We start from the raw sequence: 14,128 nt of genomic DNA on the forward strand, positions 1-14,128 counted from the left end.
GTACCTCTAGCGGTTCTCCCTTCTATTCCAGTATCAGTTGCATTTCGAGGCATATTTCTTCATGTGTGGTTTCCATCTCTCTTCATTCTTCATGTCATTTGTCTGAGTAGTGTGTGAAGTGAGTGTAATTGGGTTTAGATTTTCATATGTAGTGAGATGTAAATTTGTGGTCTGATCTGTTTGTGTGAGTGTTTTTGTTGTATAGAGTATATAGTGTTTTGTAGAGACATATTTCTTCATGAGACAGAATCTTCTTTCAGCATTCTTCATGTAGTGCTACAGTAATTGGTTTGATACGTGGAGTGTGAGTGTTGAAAAAAATGTATGTGGAGTTTGAGTGTTGCAAAGGTGTTGTGTTGCAGTTATCAGTTGAGAAATATACGACTATATGTGTGGTATAGATGATTCTGCCATTTTTACATCATACATAGAGTTCTATATGAATCTGGAGATTTAATGTTGGATTTGCTTTGTCATTGAACTTTCTTGATAATTAACTGCTTGCACATTTGTTTCTGTAACATGGTAACAATGTTTTTCCTCCACATAGAGAGTTTTCAGTCACACTTGTATACTGACATAATAGGAATTCAAATGTTTAGGTTTATTAGGTTTTTCCCCGTTTTCATTTGTATACAAATATATGCCATAATTGTATACATCATAAATGGTAATCCGTTTCAATACCGAGGTGTCCGATACTTCAATCCATCCATGAACTTAGCATATATTGAGCTATATTATTCATGTTTTATTAGTAATATCTTTTCATCTGTTTCAGTTATTTATTTTACTACTTGCAGTATGCAATTACATATATCAGTTACTCTCTCGGTCTATTCATGTTCGCTCAATGACAGACCATTCAGTGGTAGGTGTCATCACCTAATATGTATCAATTTTACGATGCAGGTAATAATGGCTTTGTAGGTCTCAATGACCGTCACATATCCTCCATTGCATGTTCTGTGTCAGTGTACCGAAATGTCTTTGGATGCTTGTTTGTGTTGTATAGTGACATTGTATGTGAAAGTTCACCTTCTCTCTTCATGTTTGGAAATCTTTTTTCTTGATTCTTCAGGTAAGTCATTTTTGGTGTTTTTAATTTTGTATTGTGTAAATACTATGTAAGAGAGATCTGTTGTATGAATGCATTGCGTTGTTGTGTCTGTGTCCAGTTGACATATTTGAAATGTGTTTGATGATTAGTATTAATGTTGTATTTCGGAGGCATATTTCTTCATGTGGGTTCTCTTCTGTCTTCGTTCTTCATGTCATTTGTCTGAGTAGTGTGTAAATAGAGTGTAATTGGGTTTATCCTTTCATATTAAGAGTGATGTAAAGTTGTGTTCTGATCTGTTTGTGTGACTGTTTCTGTTGTATAGAGTATATAGTGTTTTGTAGAGACATATTTCTTCATGAGACAAAATCTTCTTTCTGCATTCTTCATGTAGTGTTAATGTAAGTGGATTGATATGTGGAGTGTTGAATAGGTGTTGTATTGCAGTTATCTGTAGAGAAATATACGAGCACGTATGGAGGAAATGTGGTATAGATTTTTCTGCCAGTTTTACATCGTACATAGAGTTCTATATGTATCTGGATATTTAGAGTTTGATTTACTCTGTCATTGAACTTTCTCGATAATTAACAGCTTGCACATTTGTTTCTGTAACATGGAAACAATGTATTTCTTCCACATAGAACGTTTTCTGTCACACTTGTATACTGACATCATAGGAATTCAGATGTTTAGGTTTGTTAGGTTTTTCCCCATTTTCATTTGTATACTAATATATGCCATAGCTGTATACACCTAAAATGGTAATCCGTTTCAATGCCGAGGTTTCCGATACTTTCATCCATCCATGAACTTAGCATATAATGAGCTATATTAGTCATTTTTTATTAGTAATATCTTTTCATCTGTTTCAGTTATTTATTTTACTACTTGCAGTATTCAATTACATATATCAGTTACTCTCTCGATCTATTCATGTTCGCTCAATGACAGACCACTCAGTGGTAGGTGTCATCACCTAATATGTATCAATTTTACGATGCAGGTAATGGCTTTGTAGGTCTCAGTGACCGTCACATATCCTCCATTGCATGTTTTGTGTCGGTCTACTGTAGTGTGTTTGGATGTTTGTTTGTGTTGTATAGTGACACTGTATGTGAAAGTTCACCTTCTCTCTTCATGTTTGGAAATCTTCTTTCTTGATTCTTCAGGTAAGTCATTTTTGGTGTTTTTAATTTTGTATTGTGTAAATACTGTGTAAGAGAGTTCTGTAGTATGACTGCATTGTGTTGTTGTGTCTGTGTCCAGTTGAGGTACTTGAAGTGTGTTTGATTAATAGTTTTGAAGTTGTATTTCGGAGGCATATTTCTTCATGTGCAGTTCTCTTCTCTCTTCGTTCTTCATGTCATTTGTCTGAGTAGTGTGTAAAAAGAGTGTAATTGGGTTTATTTTTTCATATTAAGAGTGATGTAAAGTTGTGTTCTGATCTGTTTGTGTGAGTGGATTTGTTTTATTGGATATACAGTGTTTTCTAGAGACATATTTCTTCATCAGAAAAATTCTTCGTTCTGCTTTCTTCTTGTAGTATTAATGTAAGTGGTTTGATATGTGGGGTGTGGGTGTTGAAAAGGTGTTGGATTACAGTTATCTGTAGAGAAATGTGCGAGTATGTATGGAGGATTTGTGGTATAGATGGTTCTGCCATTTTTACATCGTACATTGATTTCTATGTGTATGTGGAGATTTAGATTTGGATTTAATCTGTCATTGACCTTTCTTGATAATTCACACCTTGCACATTTGTTTCTGTAAATATGGTAACACTGTATTTCCTCCACATAGAGAGTTTTCTGTCACACTTGTATACTGACATAATAGGAATTCAGATGTTTAGGTTTATTAGGTTTTTTCCCATTTTCATTTGTATACAAATATATGTCACAATTGTATACATCATAAATGTTAAATCGTTTCAATACCGAGGTGCCCAATACTTTAATCCATTCATGAACTTAGCATATAATGAGCTATATTAATCATATGTCTCAATTTTACGATGCAGGTAATGGCTTTGTAGGTCTCAGTGACCATCACATATCCTCCATTGCATGTTTTGTGTCAGTCTACTGTAGTGTGTTTGGATGTTTGTTTGTGTTGTATAGAGGCACTGTTTGTGAAAATTCACCTTCTCTCTTCATGTATGGAAATCTTCTTTCTTCATTATTCATGTAATTTCCTTTTTGGTGTTTTTTATTTTGTTTTGTGTAAATAACGTGTAATAGAGTTCTGTAGTATGGATGCCTTGTGTTGTTGTGTCTGTGTCCAGTTGAGATATGTGAAATGTGTTTGATGTTTAGAATGAATGTTGTATTTCAAGACATATTTCTTCATGCGCGGTTGTCTTCTCTCTTGATTCTTCATGTCATTTGCCTGAGTAGTATGTAAAATGAGTGTAATTGGGTTTTGAGTTTCATATGTAGAGTGATGTAGAGATTTGTTATGATCTGTGTGAGTGGGTTTGTTGTATAGCATATATAGTGCTTTGTAGAGACATAGTTTGTGATGTGACAAAATCTTCTTTCTGCATTCTTCATGTAGTGTTAATGTAAGTGGTTTGATATGTGGAGAGTGAGTGCTGAAAAGGTGTTGTATTGCAGTTATCTGTTGAGAAATATACTAGTATAAATGGAGGATATGTGGTATAGATGGTTCTGCCATTTTTACATTATACATAGAGTTCTATATGAATCTGGAGATTTAATGTTGGATTTGCTCTGTCATTGAATTTTCTCGATAAGTAACAGCTTGCACATTTTCTGGAAACATAGTAACAATGTATTTTCTCCACAAAGCGCGTTTTCTGTCACACTTATAATAGGAATTCAGATCTTTAGGTTTATTAGGTTTTTTCCCATTTTCATTTGTATATAAATATGTGCCAGAATTGTATACTTCATAAATGGTAATCCATTTCAATACCGAGGTGTCTGATACTTTAAACCATCCATGAACTTAGCATATAATGAGCAATATTAGTCCTGTTTTATTATTAATATCATTTCATCCTGTTCAGTTATTTACCGTATTACTCAGAGTATGCAATTCCGTATATCAGTTACTCTCTAGATAAATTCATGTTCGCTCAATGAGAGACCGCTCAGTAGTAGGTGTCATCACCTAATATGTGTCAATTTTATAATGCAGCTAATGTGTTTGTAGGTCTCAGTGACCGTCACTTATCGTCTATTGCATGTTTTGTGTCTGTCTACTGAAGTGTGTTTGGATGCTTGTTTGTATTGTATAGAGACATTGTTTGTGAATGTTCATCTTCTCTCTTCATGTTTGGAAATCTTCTTTCTTGATTCTTCATGTAATTTCCTTTTTGGTGTTTTTAATTTTGTATTGTGTACATACTGTGTAAGAGAGTTCTGTAGTATGAATGCATTGTGTTGCAGTGTCTGTATCCAGTTGAGACAAGTGAAATGAATTTGATATCTAGTATTAATGTTCTACATCTACATCTACATCTACTTCCACACTCCGCAAGCCACCTGATGGTGTGTGGCGGAGGGTACCTTAGAGTACCTCTAGCGGTTCTCCTTTCTATTCCAGTATCAGTTGCATTTCGAGGCATATTTCTTCATGTGTGGTTCTCATCTCTCTTCATTCTTCATGTCATTTGTCTGAGTAGTGTGTGAAGTGAGTGTAATTGGGTTTAGATTTTCATATGTAGTGAGATGTAAATTTGTGGTCTGATCTGTTTGTGTGAGTGTTTTTGTTGTATAGAGTATATAGTGTTTTGTAGAGACATATTTCTTCATGAGACAGAATCTTCTTTCAGCATTCTTCATGTAGTGCTACAGTAATTGGTTTGATACGTGGAGTGTGAGTGTTGAAAAAAATGTATGTGGAGTTTGAGTGTTGCAAAGGTGTTGTGTTGCAGTTATCAGTTGAGAAATATACGACTATATATGTGGTATAGATGATTCTGCCATTTTTACATCATACATAGAGTTCTATATGAATCTGGAGATTTAATGTTGGATTTGCTTTGTCATTGAACTTTCTTGATAATTAACTGCTTGCACATTTGTTTCTGTAACATGGTAACAATGTTTTTCCTCCACATAGAGAGTTTTCAGTCACACTTGTATACTGACATAATAGGAATTCAAATGTTTAGGTTTATTAGGTTTTTCCCCGTTTTCATTTGTATACAAATATATGCCATAATTGTATACATCATAAATGGTAATCCGTTTCAATACCGAGGTGTCCGATACTTCAATCCATCCATGAACTTAGCACATATTGAGCTATATTATTCATGTTTTATTAGTAATATCTTTTCATCTGTTTCAGTTATTTATTTTACTACTTGCAGTATGCAATTACATATATCAGTTACTCTCTCGATCTATTCATGTTCGCTCAATGACAGACCATTCAGTGGTAGGTGTCATCACCTAATATGTATCAATTTTACGATGCAGGTAATAATGGCTTTGTAGGTCTCAGTGACCATCACATATCCTCCATTGCATGTTTTGTGTCGGTCTACTGTAGTGTGTTTGGATGTTTGTTTATGTTGTATAGAGCCACTGATTGTGAAAATTCATCTTCTCTCTTCATGTATGGAAATCTTCTTTCTTCATTATTCATGTAATTTCCTTTTCGGTGTTTTTTATTTTGTTTTGTGTAAATAACGTGTAATAGAGTTCTGTAGTATGGATGCCTTGTGTTGTTGTGTCTGTTTCCAGTTGAGATATGTGAAATGTGTTTGATGATTAGAATGAATGTTGTATTTCAAGACATATTTCTTCATGCGCGGTTGTCTTCTCTCTTGATTCTTCATGTCATTTGTCTGAGTAGTGTGTAAAAAGAGTGTAATTGGGTTTAATTTTTCATATTAAGAGTGATGTAAAGTTGTGTTCTGATCTGTTTGTGTGACTGTTTCTGTTGTATAGAGTATACAGTGTTTTGTAGAGACATATTTCTTCATGAGACAAAATCTTCTTTCTGCATTCTTCATGTAGTGTTAATGTAAGTGGTTTGATATGTGGAGTGTTGAATAGGTGTTGTATTGCAGTTATCTGTAGAGAAATATACGAGCACGTATGGAGGAAATGTGGTATAGATTTTTCTGCCACTTTTACATCGTACATAGAGTTCTATATGTATCTGGATATTTAGAGTTTGATTTACTCTGTCATTGAACTTTCTTGATAATTCACAGCTTGCACATTTGTTTCTGTAAATATGGTAACACTGTATTTCCTCCACATAGAGAGTTTTCTGTCACACTTGTATACTGACATAATAGGAATTCAGATGTTTAGGTTTATTAGGTTTTTTCCCATTTTCATTTGTATACAAATATATGTCACAATTGTATACATCATAAATGTTAAATCGTTTCAATACCGAGGTGCCCAATACTTTAATCCATTCATGAACTTAGCATATAATGAGCTATATTAATCATATGTCTCAATTTCACGATGCAGGTAATGGCTTTGTAGGTCTCAGTGACCATCACATATCCTCCATTGCATGTTTTGTGTCGGTCTACTGTAGTGTGTTTGGATGTTTGTTTGTGTTGTATAGAGGCACTGTTTGTGAAAATTCATCTTCTCTCTTCATGTATGGAAATCTTCTTTCTTCATTATTCATGTAATTTCCTTTTTGGTGTTTTTTATTTTGTTTTGTGTAAATAACGTGTAATAGAGTTCTGTAGTATGGATGCCTTTTGTTGTTGTGTCTGTTTCCAGTTGAGATATGTGAAATGTGTTTGATGATTAGAACGAATGTTGTATTCCAAGACATATTTCTTCATGCGCGGTTGTCTTCTCTCTTGATTCTTCATGTCATTTGCCTGAGTAGTATGTAAAATGTGTGTAATTGGGTTTTGAGTTTCATATGTAGAGTGATGTAGAGTTGTGTTATGATCTTTGTGAGTGGGTTTGTTGTATAGCATATATAGTGTTTTGTAGAGACATAGTTTCTCATGGGACAAAATCTTCTTCCTGCATTCTTCATGTAGTGTTAATGTAAGTGGTTTGATATGTGGAGAATGAGTGCTGAAAAGGTGTTGTATTGTAGTTATCTGTTGAGAAATATGCTAGTATAAATGGAGGATATGTGGTATAGATGGTTGTGCCATTTTTACATTATACATAGAGTTCTATATGAATCTGGAGATTTAATGTTGGATTTGCTCTGTCATTGAATTTTCTCGATAAGTAACTGCTTTCACATTTTCTGGAAACATAGTAACAATGTATTTTCTCCACAAAGCGCGTTTTCTGTCACACTTATAATAGGAATTCAGATCTTTAGGTTTATTAGCTTTTTCCCATTTTCATTTGTATACAAATATGTGCCAGAATTGTATACATCATAAATGGTAATCCATTTCAATACCGAGGTGTCTGATACTTTAATCCATCCATGAACTTAGCATATAATGAGCAATATTAGTCCTGTTTTATTATTAATATCATTTCATCCTGTTCAGTTATTTACTATATTACTCAGAGTATGCAATTCCGTATATCAGTTACTATCTAGATAAATTCATGTTCGCTCAATGAGAGACCGCTCAGTAGTAGGTGTCATCACCTAATATGTGTCAATTTTATAATGCAGCTAATGTGTTTGTAGGTCTCAGTGACGGTCACATATCGTCTATTGCATGTTTTGTGTCTGTCTACTGAAGTGTGTTTGGATGCTTGTTTGTATTGTATAGAGACATTGTTTGTTCATCTTCTCTCTTCATGTTTGGAAATCTTCTTTTTTGATTCATCATGTAATTTCATTTTTGGTGTTTTTTATTTTGTATTGTGTAAATACTATGTAAGAGAGATCTGTTGTAGTTGAGATATGTGAAATGTGTTTGATGATTAGTATTAATGTTGTATTTGAGGCATATTTCTTCATGTGTGGTTCGCTTCTCTCTTCATTCTTCATGTCATTTGTCTGAGTGCAATTGGGCTGTGAGATTCATATGTAGAGTGATGTAGAGTTCTGTTCTGATATGTTTGTGTGAGTGGGTTTGTTGTATAGCATATATAGTGTTTTGTAGAGACATATTTCTTCATGAGACTAAATCTTCTTTCTGCATTCTTCATGTAGTTTTCATGTAAGTGGTCTGATATGTGGAGTGTGAGTGTTCAGTTATCTGTTGTGAAATATACGAGTATATATGGAGGATATGTGGTATAGATGGTTCTGCCATTTTTACATCGTACATAGACTTCTATCTGTATCTGAAGTTTTAGAGTTTTATTTACTCAGTCATTGAACTTTCTCGATAATTAACAGCTCTCACATTTGTGTCTGCAATCATGGTAACAATGTATTTTCTCCACATTGAGAGTTTTCTGTCACACTTGTATACTGATGTAATAGGAGGTCAGATATACAGGTTTATTAGGACTTATCCCAATTTAATTTGTATACAAATATATGCCAGAATTGTATACATCATAAATGGTAATCCGTTTCAATACCGAGGTGTCCTATACTTCAATCAATCCATGAACTTAGTATATATTGAGCTATATTATTCATGTTTTATTAGTAATGTCTTTTCATCTGTTTCAGTTATTTATTTTACTACTTGCAGTATGCAATTACATATATCATTTACTCTCTCAATCTATTCCTGTTCTCAATGACAGACCACTCAGTGGTAGGTGTCATCACCTAATATGTATCAATTTTACGATGCAGGTAATGGCTTTGTAGGTCTCAATGACCGTCACATATCCTCCATTGCATGTTTTGTGTCAGTCTACTGAAGTGTGTTTGGATTCTTCTTTGTGTTGTATAGAGACATTGTTTGTGAATGTTCATCTTCTCTCTTCATGTTTGGAAATCTTCTTCCTTGATTCTTCATGTAATTTCATTTTTGGTGTTGTTAATTTTGTATTGTGTAAATCCTGTGTAAGAGAGTTCTGTACTATGAATGCATTGTGTTGTTATGTCTGTGTCCAGTTGATGCATGTGAAATGTGTTTGATGATTAGTATTAATCTTGTATTTTGGTGGCATATTTCTTCAAGTGCAGTTCTCTTCTCTCTTCATTCTTCATGTCATTTGTCTGAGTAGTGTGTCAAATGAGTGTAATTGGGTTTATATTTTTATATTTAGAGTGATGTAAAGTTGTGTTCTGATCTGTTTGTGTGACTGTTTCTGTTGTATAGAGTATATAGTGTTTTGTAGAGACATATTTCTTCATGAGACAAAATCTTCTTTCTGCATTCTTCATGTAGTGTTACTGTAAGTGGTTTGATATGTGGAGTGTAAGTGTTGAAAAGGTGTTGTATTGCAGTTATCTGTAGAGAAATATACGAGTATGTATGGAGGATATGCGGTACAGATTGTTCTACCACTTTAACATCATACATAGAGTTCCATATATATCTGTAGATTTAGAGTTGGATTTACTCTGTCATTGGTCTTTCTCGATAATTAACACATTGCACATTTGTTTCTGTAACATGGTAACAATGTATTTCCTCCACCACTGAGAGTTTTCTGTCACACTTTTCCCATTTTCATTTGTATACAAATAGATGCCAGAATTGTATACATCATAAATGGTAATCCATTTCAATACCGAGGTGTCCAATACTTTTATCCATCCATGAACTTAGCATACAATGAGCTATATTAGTCATGATTTATTAGTAATGTCTTTTTATCTGGTTCAGTTATTTACTTTATTACTCTCTGTATGCAATTGCATATGTCAGTTCCTTAAATTGATGTTCGCGCACTGAGAGGCCACTCAGTGGTAGATGTCATCACCTAATATGTATCAGTTTTGAGATGCAGCTAATGGCTTTGTAGGTTTCAGTGACTGTCACATATTTTCTATTGCATGTTTTGTGTCAGTGTACTGAAGTTTTATTGGAGGCTTTTTTTGTGTTGTATTGAGTTGTTCTTTGTGGAATTTCATCTTCTCTCTTCATGTTTGGAAATCTTCTTTCTTGATTCTTCTTTTTTTTGGGTGTTTTTATTTTATATTGTGTAAATACTGTGTAAGAGGGTTCTGTAGTGTGAATGTATTTTGTTGTTGTGTCTGTGTGCAGTTGAGATATTTGATGTGTGTTTGATGAATAATATTAATGTTGTATTTTGGAGACACATTTCATTATGTGTGTATCTCATCTCTCTTGACTGAGTATGTGAAAAATGACTGTCATTTAGTTTAATTTGTTTAATGTAGAGTGTTTCAAAAGTTGTGTTCCTATATGTTTGTGTGAGCAGATTTTTTGTATAGAGTATATATTGTTTTGTAGTGTCATATTGCTTGATGTGACAAAATCTTTTTCCTGCATTCTTCATGTGTTGTTAAAGTAAGTGGTTTAACAAGTGCACTGTCATTGTTGAAAAGATGTTGTATTTCAGTTTACTGTAGAGCAGTATACGAGTGTCTCAGTGGGATATATGTGCCAACAGTTTCGGTGACTAATTTTGATTATGTGTACTGTGTAAATCTGCATGTTTTAGTTAGTAAAGTTATTAGCATTACTTTATGCTCTTGAGCTGGTTTCATTTGAATGCCCCATATATTATTGTAAGTGGATTAATAGTAAATCCAGAGCAGAAGATTACTATGGTCTCTCAAATTCAGGTCTTAAGTACTTCAGAAATGAAATTGTATCACCATTGACTAAAATACTCAACAAAATTGAAAATAAAGGTTATTATCCAGAATATTTAACAATAGCTGTAGTTAAACCAGCACATAAGTAAGGAGATATAACATCACCAGGTATGTGTTGACCAATATAACTTATACCCATAATATGAAAATTAATAGAATTCTGCATGAATAAGCAGATGAATCAATATTTTGAATATAATGATATACTCTCTTCCTCACAGTATAATTTCAGATCTAGCCTTTGTACAGTCTAAACAGTTGAGAGTATGCTAGCAGAAAGATACAATTGTTCTGAAAATAAAGATAACTGTGCAACATTGTTGGACCTCAGGAAAGCTTTTGATATGGTCGCCCACAATATTATAATTAAATAAACTCTACCACTAAGGAGTAGGAGAGAATGCTCTATGCCTAATGCAGTCAAACTTGGATAAAAGAAAATGGTTAATTAAGGTAAATAATCTGATGTCAGAATGTCTCCCAGTTTTAAAGGGGCTACCTCAAGGATCTGGACTTCGACGTTTCCTTTTCATTATTTATATAAATGATTCACCTGCAGTTGTATCATGTATGCAGTGCTATATGCTGATGGCACAATACTCACCACATGTGATACCTATCTTGAAAATGTGCAACACAGGACAGCAGTGGCAATGGAGAGGGGCATTACTTGGTTTGAGGCAAATGTACTGCAGAAGAATGATGGTAAAACTGAAGCTGTTGTATTCAACCTGAATGCTGCGAGTCATGGTAAAGAAACAGTAAAATTATTAAGATTTCATATAGATAAAAAGCTCAGCTGGGATACTCACACAGGGAAGATACATTGCAAATTGGCACATGTTATATATCTGCTGTATCAGCTGAGGAGCAGTGTCAGTAAAGAACTTCTGTTGTATGTGTATTTTGCATTCTTCCATTCGCACTTGAGTTATGGAATACAATAATGGGGCAATTGCATAGGCTCAAAATTAGGGTTTAAATGGCAAAAGAAAGCCACAAGATGTATATCATAATTTAGCCTTTGTGAATCATGTCGAGATCAATGACAGTGCCTGGCGTGTATATTTACAACTTCCTTGTCTTCATTAAAGAGAATCTGAGAATCTGACTTGACTTAAGCAGAACAGTTCATGACCATAACATAAGAAGTGGACATACCATTAATATGCCAAATGCTAGGCTTTCAAACAGACACAACAGCTACACATCTTGGGCCTGTCTACTTCAACAAATTACCTGAAAATGCCTACAAAGTGCCAGTATTTAAATTTAAAACTAGTCTTTCATGGTGGATCAAAAGTAAAGTAATTTACTCTGCTCAAGAGTTCCCTGAGTATGTGACAAATGACCCACTTTGCTTATGAGAATGAACTATAAATTAACTGCAAACTATACTTATGCCACACTGTGGAACTATTTTATTACTGTTCATGTACTTATTGTTAATTATCTGTTGGATTATTTATTTGTCATTCACTGATCTATGCAGTTCATTTGTCTTGTAATTGATCAATTAGGAAACTTCTTGTTGTTATTTACATTTGCACAAATATGTATTGCATACGTCCTGGATTATTACGTTGTAGTTAATAACATTCGTCATGTCAATGATTATTATTGTTGTTATTATTATGTATACACTGACGACACCAAATGCATGTAAATATGCTCAATGGGGGAATAAAACATTTCTATTTGTAGTTCACTAGCTTTGAATCTTTCGGCTGTGTTATGTCATAAATAAGTACAAGAAATAAACATTGCCCAAGAATGCTTCCCCAGGGGAACTACATAGTTAAGTCATGTATTCCAGTTTTATTATTAGGATCTTACCTTCATTTTTATAATATACGTTTGCACACTGTCTTCTGTCATTGAGATACGAACTTAAAAAATTTGCTGCCGCTCCTATTACGTGATAAGGTTCTAATGTGGATAAAATTATTCCATGATCACTGAATCAAAGGCCTTAGCCAGATGTAGAAAAGCTCCAATTACTTTGTTTCCTTATTTTCATTATTTCACATTCTGTTACATCCCTTAGGACGATAATGAATTACTTGTTTCAGATGAAATTATTAATGCTGTTGATTCATCAGTTTTCTTTGTATGCCTTACTAAAATCCTCTTTCATAATGTTTTACTGATACTACATGATTCACTTATCTGTTCAGTGTATTACTGTGAATTTTGAATGTTCAGAGATATCTCAAGTTTCCTACATTTTATAAATAAGCTCCCCACCTCATGGACATCTTTTACGAAAACGGACAATGGAATCATAGTCTCTCTGTCTAAATAAGATATTAATCATGAAACGCTACTTGCCCAGCAATATTTCTCTCTTTGAACATTAAAGCTCAAACATTACTTTCAGAATTCATTTGCTTGAAACAAAGGGCTGATCAGTAAAACTTATAGGATATTGCAAATATTATACTTAATCTCTTAAAATAACTTAACAACCACAACTTGTCGTAGAGTAAAAAAAACAGCAATGACAGTTCTGCACACGGGGAAATGTGATTTTATCATTTGCACATATGGCTAAATCCATTTGAACAAAATATTTAATTTTTGATGAATAGGCATATATAATATTCTGTGATGTTGTCATTTTGGTCTCCAGACCAAAGACTGATTTAATGCACCTGTGCACCTATCCCCAGTAGTCTGTCCTGTGCACACATCTGCATGGATAATCCTGCTACGGACCACCCTCCCTCCACCCCCTCCCTCCCTGCATTTTCTGCAATTAGCACATTGACAATCTGTTGATGCATCAAGATGTTCCATATCAGTATATCTCTTTCTTTACTCTGGTTGTGCCATAAATTTCTTTTTACCTCAATTTGATTCAGTACATTTTCATTAGTTACATGATCTACCGTTCTAATCTTTAGCTTTCTCCTGTAGGTTTACGTTTTAAAAGCTGTTATTTTCTTCTTGTCTGAACCGCTTATTATTAGAGTTTCGCTTCTATACAAGGCTGCACTTCAGATAAACATGCTCATAAAAGATTTCCTAAGATTTAAATTTATACGATATTGTGATGCTTGTGTTTTTTTTATGAAGAACAATATAATGTTCCTTCAAATATGCAGGTATGTCTCAGTTTAATTCCTTTTCTAACTACCTCAGCAGCACCTGATTTAATTCTAACACATTTAAGTGCCCTTATTTTACTGTTGTTCATGTGGATCTTGTAACATCTTTTCAATTCATGCTATTAAACTGTTCATCAAAGTCATTTTTCCGTGTGCAAATGTCTGGATTTTAAGTTCTTCAGCCTCAACTTAATTTCAATTTACAGATTTTTCTTTGGTTTTCTTCCCCTGCTTGCTCATTGTATATGCCCAAAATTAACATAAAGCACTAAAGAAGATGGATCACACGAAACAGCAACCAAGCTCTATAACAAACTACCTT

Source organism: Schistocerca gregaria, chromosome X, assembly GCF_023897955.1.
Source record: "Schistocerca gregaria isolate iqSchGreg1 chromosome X, iqSchGreg1.2, whole genome shotgun sequence".
In the NCBI taxonomy this organism is placed as follows: Eukaryota; Metazoa; Arthropoda; class Insecta; order Orthoptera; family Acrididae; genus Schistocerca; species Schistocerca gregaria.